This window comes from Monodelphis domestica, chromosome 3 (genome assembly GCF_027887165.1).
Source record: "Monodelphis domestica isolate mMonDom1 chromosome 3, mMonDom1.pri, whole genome shotgun sequence".
Lineage (NCBI taxonomy): Eukaryota > Metazoa > Chordata > Mammalia > Didelphimorphia > Didelphidae > Monodelphis > Monodelphis domestica.
Genome location: NC_077229.1, coordinates 262,453,169 through 262,480,753, shown reverse-complemented (window position 1 = coordinate 262,480,753; position 27,585 = coordinate 262,453,169). Strand labels below are relative to the sequence as shown.

Here is a 27,585-nt window from a genome sequence, read left to right as displayed (position 1 = left end):
GAAAGAAATGACAAATCACTTCAAAATCATTGTCAAGAAAACCCCCAAATCACAAATAATCAGACATGATTGAAACAAATAAACCCCATTTGGGTATAGACTCAACTAGGCTGGGTTTTTCAGCAGCTGCCATTAGATGGTTCTGGCTTAATTTCCATGCCCAGGAGTTACATTATGGGGTAGCTAGCTGGTGTAAACACAGGGTAGAGAACAGAGGAGGGAGAAGCACCAAGGATGAGTCTGATTAACAAGAGAGGCTGGAAATCAGAGAAAAAAATAAAGAATAAAGGTGCCTTGTGAGTCACATCCCATCTTGCTGTAGAGATGTATTTATTGATACTTTCTCCATTCCTGTGCAGGTCAGACTTGAGGACTTGGTGTGGCCATGACTCACATTAGACCTCATCCTTTGTGGGAGCTTCTGTGGCTGGAGGACCCAAAGGATATTTATCTGTCTAATGATGAAATATCAGTACACAAATATAAGAAATCGATGCCTTCTGGGTTTGTCACACTGGCAAGTCTTATGTTCTGCCTGTGGCTAGAGGAAAAGATAATATAGAGATTATGGACTAGAATGACCATTGCCTCAGAGACACAGGGCTTAAAGCCCTACTTACTTGAGGACTAGGAACTGGGAGATGTGGGGAGAGTGATCCAGGATAGTGATGATATTTAATGGGTTTTATGCTGATCGTTGCTTGATATTTTCTTAACATTGCAGTATTTAAAAAAAATTTTTAAAGTAAACTTTTTGTTCTGAGCATGATAAATCCTGAATGGCCAAAAAAAGAGAAGAGATTCAGATTGTAGGCACTATGGAGCATTATTGTGAGATAAATTCTTCAATTTAAGAATCAGGTAGATTCTTAACTTAGCAATTTGAGGCTATCTAATAAACATGCCATAAATTATTGATTAGATATTTAAGTGGAAAAATAGGTGATAGACAAATTAAAGTCTTATTATGTGCCACATACTATGTTAAGCATTCCATACAAGTGTCCTGCCATCAAGGAACTTACATAGGAATGAGATCCGAAAAGTGGCAGGGGAAGGGAGCATGAGGAATGGCAAAATATAGAAGCAAGATAGCTGTCAATAAAGAGGAGACATTTGGAGAATGAATGAAATTAGCTTGCTGGAGACCCTTATGAAGTAGTTGTTTGTTAAAACATTACCCATGAGATCATTGGGGCAGAGAGGAAGTATCTCCAGGATAGGAAGGTAGCTGTGGAGGAGATAGAGGAACTCCAAGAGTAAACTGAACAAGAACTGAAGTGAGCATCCCAAGAAAAAAGGAAAAAGCATTAAGCAGTAGAGGCAGCCCAAGGTCAGGAACTGGCATAACTGAAGCCTTTCTAGGGGCTTAGATTCCTTCCTATAGTCCAGAAGGCAGTGAAATAAGAATGAAGGGGAAGGACAGGGGGGAGGGAGGGAGAGAGAGAGAAAGAGAGAGAGAGAGACAGACAGAGATGGAGACAGAGACAGAAACAGAAACAGAGAAAGAGAGAAGAGAGAGAGAGAGAAGAAAGAGAGAGAGAGAGAGAAGAGAGAGAGAGAGAGAGAGAGAGAGAGAGAGAGAGAGAGAGAGAGAGAGAGAGAGAGAGAGAGAGAGAGAGAGAGAGAGAGAGAGAGAGAGAGAGAGAGAGAGAGAGAGAGAGAGAGAGAGAAACAGCTTCTAGGCTAAATGACTATTTATGTATATGTACAACAAGGATTTTCTATTTAAGGCCTAGAGAATTGGAACTTTTCAGTGTTATTCCAACTATGAAAATTTCCCTCTAGCCTACATTGAATTTCAAAGTGGTTTTGTTTTTACTGAAGAGTTGGCATTCTGAATGATCATACTGACACTGATTTCATCTTAATTATAACCTTTCCTCTCAGGGCACAGAGTTGTCTACGAAAGACTTTTCTAAATTTCTCAATTAACCTGCAATGACTTTATTATTCACAGGATTGTACACGAGGGCCATTACCATATAGTCTCCATACACCACACAGAATGTATCCTTACAGAACAAACTACACCATAAAACAACAACAAAAAAAGCCGTCAGCAACAGACTACTCAGCTATGAAAGGTCAGAGAGACCAAAAGAAATGGGCGACTAGATTAAGAATTGAAAGCTTTAAATCCCCAGAGAGTAAAATTGTCTCTGCAGACACAACCATTTCCAAAGAATCCAAGCAAGCAGGCAGGTCAGAAAGCATGTTTGTAGATGGATATTGTAATGCTATAATTTGTAGATGTGACCCAAATCATCTTAGATGAATGCTTTAATTCATTAACAGTTTCCAACTTAGAATTCACATTTTACTGGGTGCTTTATCTTTCAAGGAAAGTAGTTAATCCTTCATTTGAACAGGGATCAAGCACAAATAACTTAATAAAATAAAAAATGGAACTATTGTGTTTGAAAAGGAAGGGGGGCAGCTTGATTGAGAGCCAGGCACAGAGACAGGAGGTCCTGAGTTCAAACCTTGCTTCAGACACTTCCCAGCTGTGTGACCCTGGGCAAGTCACTTGACTCCCATTGCCTAGCCCTTATCACTCTTCTGCCTTAGAACCAATACACAGTATTGATTTAAAGATGGAAGGCAGGGATTGAAAAAAAGAAAAAGAAAAGGAAGACTGTCATTTCCCCTGTTGCCCTTCAGCTCTAGGCCTTGTGGTAGGGTGAAAGGTGAAATGACTGAGGAAATTGGGTTAAAGTTTCTTACCATTTCAACCTATTAAGCAATATATGGCAATTGCTTAACAAATTGAGACCAAGCCCCTTCCTTGGCCGGACTCCAGATACAAAGGGAGATAGATTTTTATACATTAAAAAAATATAATGAAATAAGACCAATTAATTAAAGGAAAACAATTATCCAGGATACAAAATTAAGTAATCTGATTTTTAATTGGAAGAAAGATATGGAACTTTCCCAAGCAAAAGGAAAAGATTGAACATTGGCAATTCCTTGAAATCAGAAAAGAGATGTTCCACTATCCCCTAAGTGTCTGTAAACCATCAAAGATTATTGATTAAATATTGATAAAATATTGATTATTGATTAAACTGATTAATCAGTACAGAGCCAGTTTTCAGATAAGACTTATGTGTTGTTTGAGGTGTACAATTGTGAGAAAAATCCTTGCATCAATCTTTGCAGCTGACCAGGTTTCTCATTCACATAATCAAGGTCACAAAATAAGGATCTCTAAGCAATAGATAGGTTCAAACAATGTGATAAGGTTGTTTTTTTTTTCTTCAAATCCCACAACTGGAAAAAATTTTCTCACAGAACTGAAGTTAGACTAAACCCATCATTGAATAGAAAGGGAACTCACCTAGCTCCAAAATTGAGTCATAAGATAAAAAGTCAGTGTGGTTCACCCAATTTCCACAATTAATCACTTGCTTTTCTAATCCCCTCTATTTCTCTTTTGTGATTCATGGGAATATGGGCAACCCACTCACCCCATGGTTCTTTATCTTTGACCAAACCTATATTTTTTCAAATAAACAATCAGAATTAAATAAGTCAGGTTATAAATCAAAGTACTTAGAAGGCTCACAGCGAACTAATTTTGAGGAGGGAGATTTATATGTTATCAAGATAACTAAGAAAACTTAAACATAAATAACATGAAACAAAAGGCCATCATAATACAATAATCATTGATATTAACTAATATCAAGTCTCCTTGTATCCTAGTAGCCCATTCCTAAAATCCATGTAATCAGCACATTTTGAGTCCCAGACATCTCATGTAGTTATCTGGTCTCTGGATATCCTCTTTTGAACATTCTGGAATTGGGCTTAATTCTCAGGGCAGTTGTGAAGAGGTTTCTTCTTCTCGGATTCTAAATCACTTATAAAGGCTCCTAGATAACTGCAAAAATTCACTCATAATAAGACTTAATACAATTTAGCATAATCTCTTAAATCTGGTTTTTCCAAGCTGAAGCCTCAGAGAATTTCAATTTTTATATATACCACTTGCTATTTCTATCTTTACTTAAACCTGAAATGAGAATCTTTTTTAAAAATTCATGAATGAATGCAAAATGAACTCGTCTGCCTTTTTAAATGATCAGACACACTTTAAAATGGGAAAATAATTTTACTTTCTTTATAGTCATCAATACAATTTTATGTATAAAACCCTTAATACAATTTGGAGAACTTATTACTAAAACATATTCAAAGCCTGAATTTCCATGCCTGATACATTTGGAAGTCAATCATATCTGGCCTACATGGTAATCATGGAAATATCAAATCATGATTGATTGATTTAAACTGATTTTTAAAACCCCAAATCCAAAAGCTTTGGGAATCTGGGAAATAGAGAAATAGCTTAGGGTTTTGTGCTAATAATGGTGGTCTTTGTGGTTCTAGCAGGGTGAGCAGCAGTGACCCTGAGCTTTGTTTCTCCTCCTTCCTGTAATTCCAGACTTTTTTGTTCTAGGACTATGGGTTATATTTGCATAGAGCATCATTGTTATCAAAGATCAATGTCAATTCCTAAGCACTTCCCAGATAAGGATTATTTAAATTTTATGGTCAACTGACATAACATTTTTATTAAAAAAAAAACAAACAAAAAACCTCTTACCTTCTCCCTTAGAATAAGTGCTGTGTATAAGAGTGGTAAGGGCTAAGTAATGGGAGTTAAGTAACTTGCCCAGGGTCATACAACCAGGAAATGTCTGAGGCCAGATTTGAACCTATGAATTCCCATCTCTGGACCTGGCTCCCCATCCACTGACCTACCCAGCTGCCCTCATATCATCATTTTTCTTTATTTATTTTTTAAAATTTTATTTAATTAATTAATTTAGAATATTTTTCAATGGTTTCAAAATTCATGTTCTTTCCCTGCCCTCCCCCAAACCCCTTCCTGTAACTGATGCACAATTCCTCTGGGTTTTACATGTGTCATTGATCAAGCCCCATTTCCATAAAATTAATATTTGCACAAGGGTGATTATTTAGAATCTATATCCTCAATCATAACCCCATCGATCCTTGTGCATATCATCATTTTTAAAGGGGAAGAGATAATATTTTTTTGCACCATTACCAAGATCAATTGAAAGGCTTTATTGTTTATAAACTTATAAATGATAGATCTGCTTACTGACATGATGTATTTTACTTCTGGTGTGTTGATTTTGACTAGTCTAATCTCTGTTTCTATATCTGCTAATCCCCACTGCATCCTTTTCTTGGACTAATAGAACTATGACTACATCTCAGTGTTGCCTTCCTCCTTCATTCCCATGAGTATTAACTTTCTCAGCTTCTTTTGGGCATTAGTTCTAAATAGAACTCCTTCAAAGTGCCAAGTTTCCTATTCCTAGCAGATACATAGCAGAAGCCATAATAGTTAAGCACCAGCTAATGTATTAGTTTCTTAAAACCTACAGAAAAGCAGTGCATCAGTATATTAATTATCCAAGAAGGAGAATAATCTTTAAGTTATCTCTAAGGTGGAATTAAGCTCATTCCCCCCAAAAGAGCATTTTTATTAGAATTATTCCAAGGTCCATTTGAAATAGCTTGCCCGATGAATATGCAGTACTCCCACTGACCACCAATAGTTGTTCAGGCTGCCCTCTTTCCCATTTCCACATGTCTCTAAACTTTTTCTTGGTGGTATTTGTTCCCTTCTAAATTTATACTAGGGAATAAAAATTAAGTATTTCTCAAAAATGTGAACATCAAACTTATGACTTGCTTCCATCCCTCATTTAGAATATCCTCTATCTGAATAATTTTCTTCATGGAGCACAGTCACTTAATTTATAATGACAACATAATTTATTAAGCATTGAAATGAATGAGAAGAAAAAATAGAGCAAACATTCCTGCCTGAACCATTGGCCTAATCATTTCCAGCAAGTTCCTAATCAAAAAATTCCCCAAAGTCATGAAAAGCCAGTAAGGATAGAAAAGTATGTAGATCATTGTCCATGACAAAGATCTTGGTCTGGACTGTTACTAATAGAAATCAGGGGAAACTTGAGGGAGAGGAAAAACTCTTTCCTCACCTCTCCAATCAACTGAGTTTTCAAAAACTGCTAGTTCTCAACCACTGGTCTATTCTCTCTTTGACAAGTTGGTGCTAATTATCTAGCTGTCTGGTTTTAAATTCTAAATGTCTGGACCTGGATTGTCTACCTGTATTTGCCTCAGCAAAAGTCCGGATTACCACAGATAAAAGGAGCAAGGCTCTACTGTCACCCACCCAGGAATCCAACTCCCAAATCTTTCTGCCATTCTGCCACTTTCTGCCACATTTTCAACTGCTGGTTTGGTTTTTTTGGGAGGTAGCTGGGTTTGCCTTCAACTGGCTGACAAGATTATCTCTCAAGGACAAAGAAAAAAGAAAGGAAACCTTGAAATCTGTAAATCCCCACAAAGATCTTGTCACTTCTTTATGTCATAACAATCTCCTCTGTCCTTATAAAGACTTTTGGGAGCCCCTCCATTTCTCCATAAGCATTGTAGAAACTTCATTGCAGAAACACCTGATAGAATTCACTTGCGTATTATAACAACCCTTTGAGACAGGTATTTTTTTTTTCCTCATCTTACTGAAGAAACTGAAGTTCATAGAAATTGCTTTTACTAAATTTCTCATGGTGTAGAACTAGGGGATGATGGAACTAGCACCAGAATCTGGGTTTTCTGACCATTTATACCATGTTTTTCTATTATAGACTATGGAAACTCTTTGAGAGTAAAGATTGTTTCTTTACTAGGACAATACCTAGGACCCAACAGGTGCTAAGTAAATGTTTATTATTTGACTGATTGCTAGATGCTAGTTAGAAGGCCTTTAAACAAAAGATGAATATTTGTTGGGGGTATTGTAGACGGGACTCTTGTTGAGGAACAGAAATTAAAAGACTAAATAGAATATGAAGTTTGTTTTAACACTGAAGTTCTCTGATTCTGTGCAAAGAGAAAGAAGCATGTGTATGTGTATCTATATGTGTGTGTATGTTTTCAAGAAAGGGTATGAAGAAGAAAGAAGGGATATTATTTATAAATGAAAGCTTTGAAGACTAGTTGGAGGATGGGCTGGCTTAAATTTCAGACTCACTGAAAGCAAAGAATAGCAAGACTTCCTGTACAGTGTCTGGTATGCTGGGGGTGAACTTACTCAGGATGGGGAGGAGAGAGAGGTATTTCTAAGTGGAGGATCCATATCAGCAGAAGTTCAGACAGGCTATGCTTAGTGGTAGTAGCCAGATGGCAGATGGCATGGGCGGTTTCTAAGTTTTTTGTTTTGAACTTGAAATGTATTTTACCATAGAAACCCTGGCTGGCTCACCAAAGCCTACTTAACTCACAATGCACCTGCTATTCTATATGCATGTGAGAAATAGCAGAAAACACTACTGTTATAACACCAATAACTAAAGAAACCCAGAATAAGAAGAAAAAACAAAGCTCAAATAGGAAAATGTTTTTATGACTAGTGAATGCTATTGCTTACAAAGCATCTTTTAGAGGAGGGTGTAGTAGTAGATTCTGAGGATGAAGTAAGGGGAAGTAGAAGGAGAATTCTCTATACTGCCTGGATTCTGTGATCTGAGAAGATTCACCAAGTTTGGGGCTCAATCCTGGTTCAGTCACTACATTACCATCTCCTTCCCCCATGGGTGACACTTCTGACTGTGAAGATGACTTTGAGAGATGAGACTTTCCAAGCTGGCTGGCTGTATTTGCCTGTCTTTAATCTGTGCCTGTGCTGATAACGGGTCTTAGTTATTTACAAAGAACACAACCAAAAAATCAGACAAGAGGATGCTCAGGATCCCTAGTACCAAGGAATCTATTGTGCCTTATTACATGGCAGCCACCCTGCTGCTTCATTGCAGGAGTGGTGACTAGTCTGTGGATGAAGCCAGGTCTGGCACTTTTGGAAAGGTTTATTTGTGTTTTTTTTAATAAGCCTTGGGCTTTCTGTGAGTGCCCTCAAATCAGCAAGAGGCTGGAAGGGCTTTAAGCTGCTGACACAGAGCTATGTGTCCCCTTTTCTCCACGTGAAACTGCTAGACCATAGAAAATGCTGAACTTGAGATCCTGCTCCATCTAAGAATTGTACACATGGACACAGCAATATACAAACACCCATATGGTCTTGTAACCTAAGGTGCCATCACTGGCATTGCTGCCTATGACACTTGGCATCGAGTCACTGACTAGTTCCAGTTCTAGCCACACCCATTGCCATTGTCATCAAAAAGGGGGAAAATGATGTACAAAGAGTCGAAGTGGCTTACTCTCAAATGATTTTTAAGTGACAGACATGATATTTAAATTTAATAATTTAATAATTTTAAAAAGCACTTTTATGTACAAAACAGAAAAAAGTTATATGTGGAAATGCAAATCTCTATTCCATGCGACTTTCTCTAAAAAATATACAATAAATTCAAAATGTTATTCTCAAAGTTACTTGTTTATTTAAGGAATATGGGTATCTGTTTAATACAGATAAGTTAATTTTTAATTCACCTGAACATGCATTTGTCTATATACACATGATTACAGATATTTATGCCCACAGAAGAATTATTTTTAAAAATTTATTTCATTAATTTAGAATATTTTCCCATGGTTTCATGATTCATAATCCTTTCCCCCTTTTTCTCCCACCCCATAGCTAATGAGCAATTCAACTGGGTTTCACATGCATTATCAATCAAAACTATTTCCATATTATTAGTATTTGCACTAGGGTGATCATTTAGAGTCTACATCCACAATCATGTCCCCATCTACCCATGTGATAAATCATGTTTTTCGTCTGCGTTTCTACTCCCACAGTTCTTTCTCTGGATGTGGATAGTGCTCTTTCTCATAAGTCCCTCAGAATTGCCACATAGAGGCATTTCTTGGGTTTAGAAAGTCAGTATAAATGTGCCCCCAAGTTATATATTTGTCATCAATTAAATTTGTCAACTCTTACATCACAGTCAGAAACAACCCTGTCTTCTCCCATTTCCCAAATCTAGTACAACATGAACCTTCTACATAGAAAAACTTCAATTTGTATTTGTTGATAATGATAATGTTGTAATGTGCCTTTTATAAACTAAGGCATTGAATAAGATATTCTAATTATGATCTCTTGTGCCATCTGTTAGAAAGAATGTTTTAAAAAATATACCATTTTCAGATAGAAATCTTAACATTTAATATCTTTATATATTAAAACCTTACAGTTCTTGTAGCATCATGTCAAAATTAGTAGTGGCAGCCATATGGCACTGTTGGTTTCTAAGCTATTTGTTTGGAACTTGGAATGCATTTTACTATAGTAACCATGTTGTAAATGGTGGTCATGTTTCCTAGCTAACCTACTAAAGCCTACTTAACTCATAATGTACCTGAAATACAACGTACCACAGTAGAAAACAATTTGTAATTTGAATGATTAAAGAAAAAGTAACACTGAATATGAATTGTCTTATATAGAATGTTGAAGCTTGAGGAAGCACAAGTTTAATAATTAGAGGATAAGGAAGTAAGTAGAAACTACAAATTAGAGATTCTGAGGAGGAATTTAAAAGTAATCTTTTTCTTGCTTTCTGTCTCTGTCTCTCTCTCAAATCAGCCACAGGAAGGGTCCAGACCTATAATTAATGTTGATATAGGGGACTCTGAGTGAGAAAATCTTTATAAATGCAGATTGGCAACTATTGTGTAACATCATTTTAAAGAGTTTTCTAGGAACAAGTTAAGTGACTTGTGGATCATAAAGTGTCTGAGAAGGTACTTGGATCCAGTTCTTTCAGGGTCTAAAGCTAAGTCTTTTACTATCTTTTGATGGGGATGATAATGATGATGATAAAGTTATTCTTGACTTCATAAAATGTTTTAAATGTATTATTGCATTTTTTTCTCCTCAAAACAACCTTATGATGTAGGTATTGCCTTTACTGTTACCTCATCTCACAGATGAAGAAATTGAGGCTCAAACAGGTTAGGTGGTTTTGCCTAGTTACTCAGCTTCTAAATATTGATTGAACTCATCTTGTCATCAGGTAGCTATTGTTTTTCTACCATACCTTGACATTGTTGTTTTTTTAAATATGTAATCTTTTCTATAGCTTTCCTTTTCCTTGTTGAAGCTAAGTAGAACTATTCTTATATTTATCAACCATGATCAGAATAATTTTGGGGTCACAAGTAAACAAAGAGTGAGAGACCCAAGGACAGAAATATAAAAACATTAATTTTTAAAAATTGTAACTGTGATGGAGAAAAGGAGTAAAAGATTGTGTGTATGTATATGAGAGAGAGAGGTTGCATAAAGTATAATTCAGGGTCATTATGAAGCCAAAAGGGAAAATGGCTGGTGTGCAAATTGCTTGAAAGAAAAGAAAAGAGGAGGTAGGGAAAAGATGAGGTTACCCATACCAAATATAGAAACATCCAATGCCAAATATAAATCACTATCCATATCCATAACAAATTCATATATATATACCAAATATGCAAATCCCTATCATAGAACCATTGATATTGATCATGACATTTGGCATTAAACAACTGGCAAGTTCTAGTATGGTGACCAGTTGATGTGGGAGAGAAAGAATAAGGAGTTGAGTTCATGCAAGAAACTAGAAAAGAATATGTCTACATACATTTGACACATATTGTAAAGAGAGTGATAAGAGGTTGTTAAGCCTAATATAAATTGACTGTAAGTCAAGAGTAAGGATGAGAGAACATAGAATGGCCTTGGAAGGGAAAAGGATTTGGCCATGTTCAATCAGTTGCTTATGTGACCAAGGCAATTAACTGCTTTAGGACATTTGGGAATACTTCAAGCCCAAATGGTAATATGTCTGTACAGTGTCATCCCTTCATGGGTCCTGTTATATGAATATATGAATGCCCAAGTTGTTACAAAAGAGAGACATTGAAGAACAGAAAGAGGAATGAAAAGTATGGGCTATTACTCTAAGCAGCTATGTGTTTCTAGAGCAGCAGAGAACATCTTGCAATCATAGCTTGCTGCTCAAGACAGCATTTTCTTGAAGCAATGGAGGAGAGAGGATAGGTCCAATGTCTTCTGGGGGTTTGTATCTTCTTTAATTTATTGAATGAGTCAGTGTCAATTAACACCAGGTCAAGCAAGAACAGTATAACCAATTAAATTGTCAGTGACATGTCCAGTATTAATTGACCACTTGGCCAACATTGCTAGAAAAGAGGAGAAGTTATGGTCTCTTCTTTCTCCATTTTTATTTTTTTTCTCTGGATCTTTTAAAATTTTTTTATTTTTATTGTCATGCAAATCATTTCTATATGGGTCATTGTTGTAAGAGCACACTCATACATAACCAAAACCCCCCAAATAAAACCATAAATACAGTGATGTAAAAAATTATTTCTACAGTTTTTCTTTGGGGTGGATAGTATTCCCCATCATAAGTCTCTCCGAACTGTCCCGGATCATTGCCTTGCTGAGAGCAGCCAAGTTTTCACAGATAATCATCATACAATTACAATATTGCTATTATTCAGTCCAATGTTCTCCCAGTTCTGCTTATTTCACTGAATTTGTTCTTGCAGATCTTTCGAAGTTTTTTAAAAATCATCTTAGTTATCATTTCTTATAACACAATAGTATTCTATCAATAACATGAACCACAATTTGTTCAGCCATTCCCAAATTGATGGCCATCCCCTCAATTTCCAACTCTTTGCCACTACAAAAAAGCCTGCTCTAAATATTTTTGTACAAGTAGGTTTTCTTTCCCCCTTTTTTATTATCTCTTTGGCCCAGTTGTGGTATTACCAGATCAAAGTATGCACAGTTTTATAGTCCTTTGGGCATAGTTCCAAAATCCTTCAGAATGGTCAAATCAGTTCCCACCATCAATGCTTTAGTGTCCCAATTTTTCCATACCCCCTCCAACATTTACCACATTCCTTTACTGGCTTATTGGCCAAACTGATCAGGGTGAGGTGGCACCCGAGTGTTGTTTTAATTTTAATTTATTTTTTAATTTAATTTTAATCAAACATTAGGTTGCTAAGGTCACTTACCCCTGTGTATTGTGTACCTAATCTACTCCATTGATCTACCATTCTATTTATTAGTTAGCTTGTTTTGATGATTGCTGCCTCATCCATTTTTATGTGTTCCATAACTTTTAATGGGCTCCTTTAATATAAAACCTCTGCATAGAGCTCTATATGGATCACTTAATAGTTAGATTTTGTGACTCATGGAGTTCTAGGACTGATAGTGTTACAGGTGGGCAGGACGTGTAACTACAAAGTTATGTGTAAAATTCAAAGACTTTGGAACCAACAAGCCTGAATCAAATTCCAAGTTTGCTATTTACTAGCTATGTGACCTCTGGCAAGTCATTTTACCCTTTGAACCTCAGTTTCCTCAACTGCTACATCATGAAGGGATTAGATTAGAAGATCTCTTCCAGCTCTGAATCTATGACCCAATAACTCTGAAGAAAAATCAGTCAAAAAACCAAAAGCAAACTTAAGAAATGAGAAAGAATGGGAGAGAGAGATATTTAATGGAGGAATAAGGAAGAAAGTAATGAAATGAGAAGGGGATGTTTGGTATATGAAATTTAGGGCTAGAAAGATTCTCTGAGGTCACAAGATAAAAATTACAGAGCTGAGAAGCAATTCAAAATCATTTAATAATTCCTTCATTTGGGGGAAGACAAAAAAGAGCAGGAGGCGGGGAAGAGAAAAAAGAGGTTAGAAGGGGAGAATAAGGAGGGGGAGAAACAGGGAAAGAGAAAGGGCAGTAGAGAAAGAGGAATGGAATTAAGCAATAAACTTCTGGTAGTAGATCCTAGGGCAAAATGCTTCTCTCCTATTTTTTTTCTTTTAAGAGTTTCTTGAAGAATCATCAAAAGAAAAAAGTCATGAGAACTCTAATTTTCTTAATGGATGTGGTTTAAATATTCTATTGCTCTTTAATGAGGAATTTTGAGATTGTTCAGTAACTATCTCTTGACCTTACTCCTTCTACTCTGGTAATAGTTTGGGAATGTATTCCTAGTCTAGATTTTAATAATTTTACACTAGTTTATTAGTAGAAGTCGGTCATTAACAACATATATTAAGCACTCCTCATAATGTGCTTGAAGCTAACTGAACATCCTTTAGCTCAGCAGTTTTCCACAAAATGGATTGATTTTATCAGCTTCTCTTCTTTGGCTTATTCCCTGCCTCCCTAAACTATTAAGTACACCAAGCCTTATATAATTGTACCAAGCATAAAGTGTTGAAATGGCACTAAGTATGAACGGAAAGCAGTTTCATAGAGGAATTTTGCCTGTTTGTTGTGAGTAAACAGAGATGAACATCTCCAACTAGTGTCAGAAATTGGGTACCAGTTAGTGTTTATGTAGAGAAAGAGTAGTTGGTTTAGTATTGGGATCAGAAAGAACCAGACTTGTCAGTTTTGTTGGTTTTAGTTCTCCAATAAATATAAATGCTATAAATTATAAATACCAGAGTGCCTGGTGGGCAGTGAAACATTATCAAGATAGTTCCCCAAGCATCCCACTATTTTCCTTGTGAACTTTCAGACAAGGCTATGTTAGGTTCAAATTCTAAGACTACCCCTCTGCCACTCTTTATACAAGGAAGAATAGTCACAGATATTTCTCATTTAATGCATAACTGCGAGACTTTCTGCTAAATCCTTTTTAAAAAGTGGAACATCACATACTTAGTCATGAGACTAGATGGAGAGAAATTGCTTAGCAGCTATTTCTCCTTTAAATTGGGTCTATCTGTTCTCAGACCAGTTGGTTGAAAAAGGAAGTTTCTTCATCAGAAGGAGATTCATTTGACCTAAGAGCTCAACTCTTTCAGACACAGAGTGGTCCCAACTGATTTGTATGTATAGTCTTAAATCTATTTTATAACCTCAATTTCATGTTCCTTAAGGGCAGGTTCTCTGTTAGAAATCTTTATCTGACTTAGGGCTAGAAATTCCTTGTAACATCTAGCTTAATTTCTTCATGAGGATATTGTTATTCTCTAAATCCATTTCAAGGGACCTCTGCTAAAGAAACTGATCAGAATTATACATTTCTATTCTTTTTTGGAGCACCAAAATCTTTTGCATTTTCCCTGAAAATCAATCTTAGCAATTGTGATGGATAAAAATCATTCTTCCTCCCATGTAGTCATATTTCTGCCTTTAATGTATATGTATTTATGATCAGCACCAAGCCGGACTATATCAGGAGGAAATGCTCTATTTTTAGCAATATTGAGAGTGGAACTTAATAGAGCTATGAATTCAGGGAATAGCTTTATACTTCAAAACATAAAATATAAAAGTAGGTTTAATGATCTCAGGTCAATCCCTAATATTCCTAATTACTTCATACATACCCTAGAATTTATTTAAGGAAAATGTAGTGTTGCTATCAAGATATAAAATAGACAAGACCAAGGGATCTCAACAATTTTTCCCACAAGATATTTAGGTGTACAGAGACAAGAATGAATAGAATACTTACTGGGCATGGAGTCAGGGAAGACTGGATTCAGATCCAGCCTCTGATACTTACTAGTGCTAAGATTTTGGGTTAATCACTTAGCATCTGTGTTCTTCAGACAACTTCCTAAAATTTGCTGGCTATATTACTTTCCAAGCTGGTGAAAGGAGTTCCCATGTTGGGAGTTCCCACAAAAAAGTCCAAGTTATTTCTATATATGTTATTTTTGTGTTATGATATTTGTCATTACTCTTTCCCATATGTCAGATTTGCTGCAATGTAAAATTATTCTGCATTATTTTAACCCAGTGGAGGGGAAAACACAAGAAAAAGATAACTCCCTCCCCTGCATTTGAGAACTTTGATAACTAAATAGAAAAATAGAAAAAGCAGAGACTTAAAGGCATGAGTCACAAATTACTTAGAGGATTAAGTTGATAATGCTTTATTTATCACATAATAATTAAGGTCAAAATTACTTGGTTTTTATCTTTAGTTTTTCCCAGTTTAAAAAAAAAACATTTTCCCAAATTATGTCAATAATAATTAAAAAAAATTTATTTGGTCATTTCCAAACATTATTCATTGGAAACAAAGATCATTTTCTTTTCTTCCCTCCCCTCCCTCCCACCACCTCTCCCATAGCCCACGCACAATTCCACTGGGTATCACATGTGTTCTTGATTCAAACCCATTTCCATGTTGTTGGTATTTGCATTAGAGTGTTCATTTAGAGTCTCTCCTCAGTCATATCCCCTCCACCCCTGTAGTCAAGCAGTTGCTTTTCATCGGTGTTTTTACTCCCATGGTTTATCTTCTGCTTGTGGATAGTATAGTGTTTTTTAGATCCCTGCAGATTGTTCAGGATTACTGCATTGCCACTAATGGAGAAGTCCATTACCTTCGATTGTACCACAGTGTATTAGTCTCTGTGTACAATGTTTTCCTGGTTTTGCTCCTTTCACTCTGCATCACTTCCTGGAGGTTGTTAATTCCAGTCTCCATGGAATTCCTCCACTTTATTATTCCTTTTAGCACAATAGTATTCCATCACCAACATATACCACAATTTGGTCAGCCATTCCCCAATTGAAGGGCATCCCCTCATTTTCCAATTTTTGGCCACCACAAAGAGTGCAGCTATGAATATTCTTGTACAAGTCTTTTTCCTTATTATCTCTTTGGGGTACAAGCCCAGTAGTGCTATGGCTGGATCAAAGGGCAGACAGTCTTTTATCGCCCTTTGGGCATAGTTCCAAATTGCCCTCCAGAATGGTTGGATTAATTCACAACTCCACCAGCAATGAATTAGTGTCCCTACTTTGCCACATCCCCTCCAGCATTCATTACTTTCCATATCTGTTATGTTAGCCAATCTGCTAGGTGTGAGGTGATACCTCAGAGTTGTTTTGATTTGCATCTCTCTGATTATAAAAGATGTAGAACACTTTTTCATGTGCTTATTAATAGTTTTTATTTCTTTGGCTGAGAACTGCCTGTTCATGTCCCTTGTCATGTCCCTTGCCCATTTATCAATTGGAGAATGGCTTGATTTTTTGTACAATTGATTTAGCTCTTTGTAAATTTGAGTAATTAAACCTTTGTCAGAGGTTTTTATGAAGATTGTTTCCCAATTTGTTGCTACCCTTCTGATTTTAGTTACATTGGTTTTGTTTGTACAAAAACTTTTTAATTTGATGTAGTCAAAATTATTTATTTTACATTTTGTGACTCTTTCTAAGTCTTGTTTGGTTTTAAAATCTTTCCCTTCCCAAAGGTCTGACAGGTATACTATTCTGTGTTCACCTAATTTACTTATAGTTTCCTTCTTTATGTTCAAGTCATTCACCCATTCTGAATTTATCTTGGTGTAGAATGTGAGGTATTGATTCAAACCTAATCTCTCCCATACTGTCTTCCAATTTTCCCAGCAGTTTTTATCAAATAATGGATTTTTGTCCCCAAATCTGGGGTCTTTGGGTTTGTCATAAACTGTCTTGCTGAGATCATTTACACCAAGTCTATTCCACTGATCCTCCTTTCTGTCTCTTAGCCAGTACCAAATTGTTTTGATAACCACTGCTTTATAGTATAGTTTGAGATCTGGGACTGCAAGTCCTCCTTCCTTTGCATTTTTTTTTTCATGATTTCCCTGGATATCCTTGATCTTTTGTTCTTCCAAATGAACTTATTTATGTTTTTTTTTTCTAATTCAGTAAGGAAGTTTTTTGGTAGTTCAATGGGTATGGGTAGGAGATCTAGTTTTAGCTGTGTGGAAAGTGTTTTGTAGTTATGTTCATATAGTTCCTGTGTTTGTCTCGGCAGATAGATTCCTAAGTATTTTTATATTGTCTAGGGTGATTTTGAATGGTATTGCGCTTTCTAATTCTTGCTGCTGAAATGAGTTAGAGATATATAGAAATGCTGATGACTTATGTGGGTTTATTTTGTATCCTGCAACTTTGCTAAAGTTGTTGATTATTTTGAGTAACTTTTTGGTCGATTCTCTAGGATTCCTTAAGTAAACCATCATATCATCTGCAAAGAGTGATAGCTTGGTCTCCTCATTGCCAATTTTAATACCTTCAATTTCTTTTTCTTCTCTAATTGCTACTGCTAGTGTTTCTAGTACAATGTTAAATAATAGAGGTGATAATGGACATCCTTGTTTTACTCCTGATCTTATTGGAAAGGCTTCTAGTTTATCCCCATTGCAGATGATGTTTGCTGATGGTTTTAGATATATACTGTTTATTATTTTAAGGACAGGCCCTTCTATTCCTATACTTTCTAGTGTTTTCAGTAGGAATGGGTGTTGCATTTTATCAAAGGCTTTTTCTGCATTTATTGAGATAATCATGTGATTTTTGTCAGTTTGCTTGTTACTATGGTCAATTATGTGGATGGTTTTCCTAATATTGAACCATCCTTGCATTCCTGGTATGAATCCTGCCTGGTCATAGTGGATGACCCTTGTGATGACTTGCTGGAGTCTTTTTGCTAGTATCCTATTTAAGATTTTTCCTTCTATATTCATTAGGGAGATTGGTCTATAGTTTTCTTTCTCTGTTTTTGACCTGCCTAGCTTTGGGATCAGTACCATGTTTGTGTCGTAAAATGAATTTGGTAGAACTCCTTCTTGGCCTATTCTGTCAAATAGTTTGTTTAATATTGGGATTAGTTGTTCTTTGAATGTTTGATAGAATTCATTTGTGAATCCATCTGGACCTGGGGATTTTTTCTTAGGGAGTTCTTTGATGGCTTGTTCAATTTCTTTTTCTGATATGGGGTTGTTAAGGTAATTTATTTCTTCCTCTTTTAGTCTAGGTAATTTATGTTTTTGTAAGTATTCATCCATATCACCTAGATTGCCATATTTGTTGCCATATAATTGGGCATAGTAGTTTTTAATGATTGTCTTAATTTCCTCTTCATTAGAGGTGAGGTCTCCTTTTTCATCTTGGATACTGTCGATTTGGTTTATTTCTTTCCTTTTTTTAATTAGACTGACTAGTACTTTATCTATTTTATTTGTTTTTTCAAAGTACCAGCTTCTAGTCTTATTTATTAAATCAATAGTTCTTTGACTTTCAATTTTATTAATTTCTCCTTTGAGTTTTAGTTAATTTGTTCACTTTCTAATTTTTTAATTTGCATGCCCAATTTATTGACCTCTTCCCTTCTTAATTTGTTACTATATGAACTCAAGGATATAAATTTTCCCCTGAGTACTGCTTTGACTGCATCCCATAGGTTTTGAAAGGATGTCTCATCATTGTCATTTTCTTCAATGAAGTTATTAATTGTTTCTATGATTTGTTCTTTAACTAACTGGTTTTGGAGAATCGTATTGTTTAATTTCCAATTAATTTTTGATTTACCTCTCCATGTTCCCTTACTAATTATTATTTTTATTGCATTGTGATCTGAGAAAGTTGCATTTATTATTTCTGCTCTTTTGAACTTGTTTGCAATGTTTTTATACCCTAATACAGGGTCAATTTTCGTAAATGTACCATGTGCTGCAGAAAAGAAGGTATATTCCTTTTTGTCCCTATTTATTTTTCTCCACATGTCTACTAACTCTAATTTTTCTAAGATTTCATTCACTTCTCTTACCTCTTTCTTATTTATTTTTTGGTTTGATTTATCTAGTTCGGGTAGAGGAAGGTTCAGGTCTCCCACTAGTATAGTTTTTCTATCTATTTCAGCCTTGAGTTCCTCGAAATTTGGATGCTATGCCATTTGGTGCATACATGTTGAGTACAGATATTTCCTCACTGTCTATACTGCCTTTTATCAGGATGTAATTACCTTCCCTATCTCTTTTAACTAGATTTATTTTTACTTTGGCTTTGTCAGATATCATGATTGCAACTCCTGCCTTCTTTTTGTCAGTTGATGCCCAATATATTTGGCTCCACCCTCTTACTTTCACCCTATGTGTATCTACCTTCCTCACGTGTGTTTCTTGTAGACAGCATATGGTAGGGTTTTGTACTCTAATCCACTCTGCTATTCGCTTGCGTTTTATGGATGAGTTCATTCCATTCACATTCAGAGTTATGATTACTAGCTGTTCCCAGCATTTTGATTTCTGCTCCTTTACCTGCCTTTTCTTCTTTCACTATTTCCTTCTACACCAATGTTTGCTTTTGAACAGTCCTCCTTATTCCCACCCTTATTTTACTTCCCTTTCTACCCCCCTCCCTATTTATCCCCCCCTTATTTTCCCTGTAGTCTTTCTAAAATTAACCCCCTGCTCCCTCCCTCTCTTGTACTGCTTCCCTCCCCACCAGACCATTTGTTACCCTTCTACTCCCCTATAGGGTGCAAATCTATTCTCTGCCCCCAATGGATTGGATTGTTTTCCCCTCTTTGAGTTACTTTCAAAGCATGTAAAAGTTGAGTATTTCCTGTCTCTGACCTCTTTACCCTTCCAGTGTATTGATGTTCTCCCCCCTCCCACCATGAGCTTCTTTATGACATATAAATTTACCCCCATTTGTTTCTTTTCCCATTTCTTTTAATATTAACCTATTTTAAGCTCTAGTTATATATATATATGTATATATATATATATATGCATACTCATGCGTATGTATTTTTGCATGCATATATCTATATACCTATTTATGTCTTGTCCTTTCATCCTATACAGTTTATTGCTGTTCCCTCTAAGTATACTTCTTTTTGCTGCCCAGGTAATAACAACAGTTTTTAAGAGTTACCAATGACCTCTTTTCTTATAGGAATACATATCATTTTAACTTATTGAGTGTCTTAAAAATTTTTTTTTGTTTTTCTTTTTCCCCCTCTTTTTAAATTACCTTTTGATGATTCTCTTGAGTTCTGTGCTTGGACATCAAATTTTCTCTTCAGGTCTGGTCTTTACGAATTCTTGAAGTTCTTCTATTTTGTTGAATGACCATACTTTCCCCTGTAAGAATATAGTCAGTTGTAGACCTAGTTCCCTTGCTTTCTGGAATATCGTATTCCATGCCTTTCTTTTTTTCAGTGTGGATGCAGCCAGATCCTGAGTTATCCTCACTGTGGTTCCTTGGTATCTGAATGACTTCTTCTTGGCAGCTTGTAATATCTTTTCTTTGGTCTGATAGTTCCTGAATTTGGCTATAACATTCCTGGGACTTGTCAGTTGGGGATTAAGTACAGGAGGTGATCTGTGGATTCTATCAATCTCCACTTTTCCCTCTTGTTCAAGGATTTTGGGGCAGTTTTCTTTAAAATTTCCTGTATATAATGTCCAAGTTTTTTCTTTTGTCATGGTCTTCTGGTAGGCCAATAATTCTTAAATTGTCTCTCCTTGAACGATTTTCTAAATCCTCTGTTTTGTGAATGAGATGCTTCATATTTTCCGCAATTTTTTTCATTCTTTTGGTTTTGTTTTATAGTGTCCTGCTGCCTTGTGAGGTCACTCAATTCTAGTTGTTGTATTCTGGTTCTTAAAGACTGGATTTCATCCTTAGTTTTTTGGTCGTCCTTTTCCTTTTGGTCGGATTTTCTTTGGAGGTCATCTTTCATCTTCTTCACCTCATTTTTCATCTGTTTTGCCTCAGCTTTCATCTCCTTTGCCTCATTTTCCAGCTGGTTGATTTTGGCTTTCAAGACACTATTTTCTGTTTCCAGATGACTTATCTTAGTTTTTAAGTTCTTTTCCCAATTGTCTTCAGCCTCTCTTAATTGTGTTTTGAATTGCATTTTGAGTTCTTCCAAAGCCTGTATCCAATTCGCTGGGATTTCTGATTTTTTCTTTGCTGGGTCCTCCCCCTCGGTTTCATTCGCTCTTTGCTCATTACCTGTGCAGAAGCTGTCTATTGTAATTTCTTGTTTGCTCGAGTTTACCCCTTCTTTGCTCCCCGTATTTGGCTGTGCTCTTGCTCCTTTCATTTTGTTTTGGTTTTGGGACTGTCAGTCTCCCCTCTTGGAGCTTTGTCAGATCTCTTGGTACAGTCTCTAGGGGAGGAATGTTAGCTTCCCTGTCCTCTGGGGGCTTTTGATTGGATTGAGTTCAAGTTGGTTGGGCTGTATGTGGTATGAAGCTCTGAGGCTCTGAAGACTCCTGGAAGGCTGGGCTGCCCAGGCTCTCTCCAGTTCTCTCTAGCTGCTTCTCTGCTGTCCGCAAGTGCCTTGAGATCTGATGGAATTAGGTTCAACTGGATTGGTCTGGATGTGCCCCGAGGCAACCGTGAGACTGGAGCCCAATGGAGGGACCCAGCCACTGCCCTGTCTCTCCCTGGATTCCTCCCCACTGTCCAAGCTGGATGCTCTGAACCCAGCGCCCCGCTGCTCACAAGGTATACCCTGCAAACCAGCACCTTTGCCCGCTCAGAGGTTCCTGCTGCTGCTGGGGGCTCAGCCCTCTGGGTTGTGGGGGAGGGGTCCTGGGACCTACCCTCTGCCTTCCCCTTAGCCCTGAGTATTCTCGGATTCTGGCTTTTGGGGGGCATACCTTTTGATTTGAGCCCAGAAGGAGGGTTCCCCGCTTCTGTCCTGTTTTTCAGATTGAATTTCGGTGCCCTAGGAGCATTCAGTCTGTGTCGGTTAAGGAAGGGTCTTCCACGAGGTCTGAACTTTTGCTGCTTGCTAAGTTGCCATCTTGACTCCGCCCCCTCAATAACAATTTTATTAATCATTTTCTGATAATTTGTGATGTATGTTCTCTCCCTCTCTCCCTCTCCTCCTCCTCCATCTCCAAGATGTTAGGTAATATATTAAAGGCTGTACATGTGTTATCATACAATGTATATTTCCACAATTATCATACTGTGAAAGAAAACACATATCACTTACACTAGAGAAAAATTTATAGAAGAGATGAAGTGAAGAATGGCATGTTTCAATCTGCATTCCTTTTATAGCAGTGGATAGACTTTTTTTGTCATGAGTCCCTTGGAGCTGCCCTGGATCCTTGCATCACTGATAATAATAATGTCTCTTGCAGCTGATCATTGTACATTATTACTGTACAAACAAAACAATGTTCTCCTGGTTCTGTTCACATCACAATATAAGTGACTTGTAACACTTGTGACTTGGTTGTGAAAATGTGTGAATATTCATTTCAAGAGGGAGTCTATGAGAAAGTTTAGTGGAAAGCTTCCAAACAAAACATAAGAAGAATGTACTATCTTTCAATATTGTAACACAAGTTACATCTAAGAGATGAAAGTTCGATATTTGTCTGCCCTTCTTTGTAGTAACTAATGGGAAGATCAAGAAGAGATTAAACACTGAACCTGAAAGCTAAACAACCAAAGCCACTTGCCTTGTAAGGCAGAAATATAGATGCTTGTGATCTGGGATTTGCTGTAATGCTCTTTCCGTCAATATCTAATAAATGAGTTCCAAGAGAAATCAGCTTTCATTAGCAGAATCTGGAGTAAAAAATAATGCTTATTGTTTTGAAAGACAACAAATTCCACTAACTTGTAATAAATATCTACCAAGAGTAAGGAACTATGATTGATATTGGGCATATAAAGATGAAAATGGCATATTTTCTGCCATCAAGGGGTGCATAATCTAATAGAGGGGATATGACATGTAAATAGGTAATTACAATTTAAGGTAGTATGTGTCAGAGGCAAAGGACAGATATAGACCAAGAGCATTAGGAAATTTTAAGAAGGGAAAGTGGGATTAAAGAGGACAGAAATAAGCAGAGAGTATTATGTAGGGCAACTTGCGAAAATGAATGGAAGTGAGAAAGCATGATGGAAAGATTGCTGAATGTGGGGTCAGAGTCTTGGCCATTTATTACAATATGGGATCTTGGTTAAGTCACAACTTTTCTTGGCTTCCATTTCCTCATCTATAAAGGGAGTTGACTTGAGACCCTCTAAAACCCTATTTAAAAGCCCCTGAATCTATAGAGCTAGGAAAGCTCATGGTGAGGTCAGATAATACCTTGTTATCAAGTTTGAGTGGAATATAGAATTAATTCAGTGCAACTGAACAAATATTTATTAAAATTTATGAATGAAGACACCTCTATATGGTAGGGTCTGAGTATACAAAGTCAAAGCAAAACAATATCTTACTTCAAAAAGATTCCTTCTGGGTGTCCATCGATTAGGGAATGGTAGAGAAAATTGTGGTATCTGATGGTGATGGAATACTATTGTGCTGAAAGGAATAATAAACTGGAAGAATTGCATGTGAACTGAAATGACCTCCAGGAATTGATGCAGAGTGAAAAGAACAGAACCAGGAGAACATTGTACACAGAGACTGATAAATTATGGCACAATCAAATGTAATGGGCTTCTCTACTAGCAGCAATGCAATGACCCAGAATTATTCAGAGGGACATATGAGAAAGAACGCTATCCACATCCAGAGAGAGAACTGTGGGAGCAGAAACACAGAAGAAAAACCCATGATCAATCACATGGTTCAGTGGGGATATGCTTAGAGTTTTCATGTTAAAGGATCATTCTACTGCAAATATGAATAATATAGGAAAAGGTTTTGAACAATGATACTTGTATAACCCAATGGAACTGCTTGTCAGCTTTGGAAATGAGGAGGAAAGGGGGGAATCATATATCATGTAACCATGGAAAAACTTTTTTAAATAAAAACAAACAAGCAAAAGACTCCTTCCCTTAGGAGGAGGAGTGTAAAATAACACAAAGCAGGGAAGGTGGTTTGTAGACAGATTGTATAAGGTCTTAAATGAGAGGTTAGTGAGGTTTTTAAAATTTTTTTAAAAAATATATTTTATTTGATCATTTCCAAGCATTATTCGTTAAAGACATAGATCATTTTCTTTTCCTCCCCCCCACCCCCCATAGCCGACGCGTAAGTCCACTGGGCATTAGATGTTTTCTTGATTTGAACCCATTGCTTTGTTGATAGTATTTGCATTAGAGTGTTCATTTAGAGTCTATCCTCTGTCATGTCCCCTCAACCTCTGTATTCAGGCAGTTGCTTTTTCTCGGTGTTTCCACTCCCATAGTTTATCCTTTGCTTATGAATGGTGTTTTTTTCTCCTGGATCCCTGCAAGTTGTTCAGGGACATTACAACGCCACTAATGGAGAAGTCCATTATGTTCGATTATACCACAGTGTATTAGTCTCTGTGTACAATGTTCTCCTAGTTCTGCTCCTCTCGCTCTGCTTCACTTCCTGGAGGTTGTTCCAGTCTCCATGGAACTTCTCCACTTTATTATTCCTTTTAGCACAATAGTACTCCATCACCAACATATACCACAATTTGTTCAGCCATTCCCCAATTGATGGGCATCCCCTCGTTTTCCAGTTTTGGGCCACCACAAAGAGCGCAGCTATGAATATTTTTGTACAAGTCTTTGTGTCCATTATCTCTTTGGGGTACAGACCCAGCAGTGCTATGGCTGGGTCAAAGGGTAGATATTCTTTTGTTGCCCTTTGGGCATAGTTCCAAATTGCCCTCCAGAATGGTTGGATCAGTTCACAGCTCCACCAGCAATGAATTAATGTCCCTACTTTGCCACATCCCCTCCAGCATTCATTACTTTCCTTTGCTGTTATGTTAGCCAATCTGCTAGGTGTGAGGTGATACCTCAGAGTTGTTTTGATTTGCATCTCTCTGATTATAAGAGATTTAGAACACTTCTTCATGTGCTTGTTAATAGTTTTGATTTCTTTATCTGATAACTGCCTATCCATTTCCCTTGCCCATTTATCAATTGGAGAATGGCTTGATTTTTTGTACAATTGATTTAGCTCATTATAAATATGAGTAATTAAACCTTTGTCAGAGGTTTCTATGAAGATTTTTTCCCAATTTGTTGTTTCCCTTCTGATTTTAGTTATATTGGTTTTGTTTGTACAAAAGCTTTTTAGTTTGATGTAGTCAAAATTATTTATTTTACATTTTGTGATTCTTTCTATATCTTGCTTGGTTTTAAAGCCTTTCCCCTCCCAAAGGTCTGACATGTATACTATTCTGTGTTTACCCAATTTACTTATGGTTTCCTTCTTTATGTTTAAGTCACTCACCCATTTTGAATTTATCTTGGTGTAGGGTGTGAGGTGTTGATCTATTCCTAGTCTCTCCCACACTGTCTTCCAATTTTCCCAGCAGTTTTTATTGAATAGTGGATTTTTGTCCCAAAAGCTGGGATCTTTGGGTTTATCGTATACTGTCTTGCTGAGGTCGCTTTCCCCCAGTCTATTCCACTGATCTTCCTTTCTGTTTCTTAGCCAGTACCAAATTGTTTTGATGACTGCTGCTTTGTAATATAGTTTTAGGTCAGGGACTGCAAGGCCCCCATCATATGTGTTTTTTTTCATTATTTCCCTGGATATCCTTGATCTTTTGTTCTTCCAAATGAACTTTGTTATGGTTTTTTCTAAATCAGTTAAGAAGTATTTTGGTAGTTCAATGGGTATGGCACTAAATAGATAAATAAGTTTGGGTAGGATGGTCATTTTTATTATATTGGCTCCTCCTACCCATGAGCAGTTAATGTTTTTCCATTTGTTCAAGTCTAGTTTTAGTTGTGTGGCGAGTGTTTTGTAGTTGTGTTCATATAGTTCCTGTGTTTGTCTTGGGAGGTAGATTCCTATGTATTTTATTTTGTCTAAGGTAATTTTGAATGGGATTTCTCTTTCTAGTTCTTGCTGCTGAGCTGTGTTGGAGATATATAGAAAAGTTGATGATTTATGTGGGTTTATTTTGTATCCTGCAACTTTGCTAAAGTTGTTGATTATTTCAATTAGCTTTTTGGTTGAATCTCTAGGATTCTTTAAGTAGACTATCATGTCATCCGCAAAGAGTGATAACTTGGTCTCCTCCTTGCCTATTTTGATGCCTTCAATTCCTTTATCTTCTCTAATTGCTACTGCTAGTGTTTCTAGTACAATGTCAAATAGTAGAGGTGATAATGGGTATCCTTGTTTCACTCCTGATCTTATTGGGAATGCATCTAGTTTATCCCCATTGTAGATGATATTAGCTGTTGGTTTTAGATATATACTGTTTATTATTTTTAGGAATGACCCTTCTATTCCTATGCTTTCTAGTGTTTTTAATAGGAATGGGTGTTGTATTTTATCAAAGGCTTTTTCTGCATCTATTGAGATAATCATGTGGTTCTTGCTAGTTTGCTTGTTGATGTGGTCAATTATGTGGATGGTTTTCCTAATGTTGAACCAGCCCTGCATCCCTGGTATGAATCCTACTTGATCATGGTGAATGATCCTTCTGATCACTTGCTGGAGTCTTTTTGCTAGTATCCTATTTAAGATTTTTGCATCTATATTCATTAGGGAGATTGGCCTATAGTTTTCTTTCTCTGTTTTTGACCTGCCTGGTTTTGGAATCAGTACCATGTTTGTGACGTAAAAGGAGTTTGGTAGAATTTCCTCTTTGCTTATTATGTCAAATAGTTTGTATAGTATTGGGATTAACTGTTCTCTGAATGTTTGATAGAATTCACAGGTGAATCCATCAGGCCCTGGGGATTTTTTCTTAGGAAGTTCTTTGATGGCTTGTTGGATTTCAATTTCTGATATGGGATTATTTAAGAATTCTATTTCCTCTTCTGTTAGTCTAGGCAGTTTGTATTTTTGTATATATTCATCCATTTCTCCTAAATTGGTGTATTTATTGCCATATAATTGGGCAAAGTAATTTCTAATGATTGCCTTAATTTCATCTTCATCAGAGGTGCTGTCCCCCTTTTCATCTTTAATGCTGTGAATTTGCTTTTCTTCCTTCCTTTTTTTAATTAGATTGACCAGTACTTTGTCTATTTTGTTTGTTTTTTCAAAGTACCAGCTTCTTGTCTTATTTATTAAATCAATAGTTCTATCACTTTTGATTTTATTAATTTCTCCCTTAATTTTTAGGATTTCTAATTTGGTTTTCTGCTGGGGGTTTTTAATTTGATCGCTTTCGAGTTTTTTCATTTGCATTTCCAATTGATTGATCTCTGCTCTCCCTTGTTTGTTAATATAAGCATTCAGGGATATGAATTTACCTCTGATTACCGCTTTGGCTGTATCCCAAAAGGTTTGAAAGGATGTTTCGCCATTGTCATTTTCCTTGATGAAATTATTAATTGTTTCTATGATTTCTTCTTTAGCTAAACGGTTTTGGAGTATCATATTGTTTAATTTCCAATTGGTTTTAGATTTGGTTTTCCATGTACCATTACTAATCATTATTTTTATTGCCTTGTGATCTGAGAAGGCTGCATTCATTATTTCTGCTTTTTTGCATTTGTGTGCTATGTTTCTGTGACCTAATGTATGGTCAATTTTTGTGAATGTGCCATGTGGTGCTGAGAAGAAGGTGTATTCCTTTTTATCCCTATTTATTTTTCTCCATATGTCTATTAATTCTAATTTTTCTAAGATTTCATTCACTTCTTTTACCTCTTTCTTATTTATTTTTTGATTTGATTTATCTAAATTTGATAATGGTTGGTTTAAGTCTCCCACTAGTATGGTTTTATTGTCTATTTCTTCCTTCAATTCTCCTAGTTTCTCCATTAGAAATTTGGGTGCTATATTATTTGGTGCATACATGTTGATTAATGATATTTCC

General features: G+C 36.4%; 1 protein-coding gene and 1 long non-coding RNA gene across 6 annotated transcripts in view; one reads left to right on the top strand and one right to left on the bottom strand.

Annotated features, from left to right (window-relative positions):
- Positions 1 to 311: 311 nt before the first annotated feature.
- Positions 312 to 8,262, bottom strand: LOC103101385 (uncharacterized). Its single transcript, XR_008917672.1, has 2 exons — positions 7,172 to 8,262; positions 312 to 541 (listed from the first exon to the last, which is right to left on the bottom strand). It is a non-coding gene; the product is annotated as an uncharacterized LOC103101385 (long non-coding RNA).
- LRRC30 (leucine rich repeat containing 30) overlaps positions 6,494 to 27,585 on the top strand; it is a 126,395-nt gene continuing 105,303 nt past the window's right edge. For 2 of the 5 annotated variants that reach the window (XR_001628881.2, XM_016431685.2), the window contains exon 1: positions 9,972 to 10,064. The gene's annotated coding sequence lies outside the window, so the exon portion shown is untranslated. Of the gene's footprint in view, positions 6,577 to 9,950; positions 10,065 to 27,585 lie in introns of those variants that run through there. The other 3 variants (XM_007487698.3, XM_016431686.2, XM_007487699.3) reach the window with 3 other exon arrangements.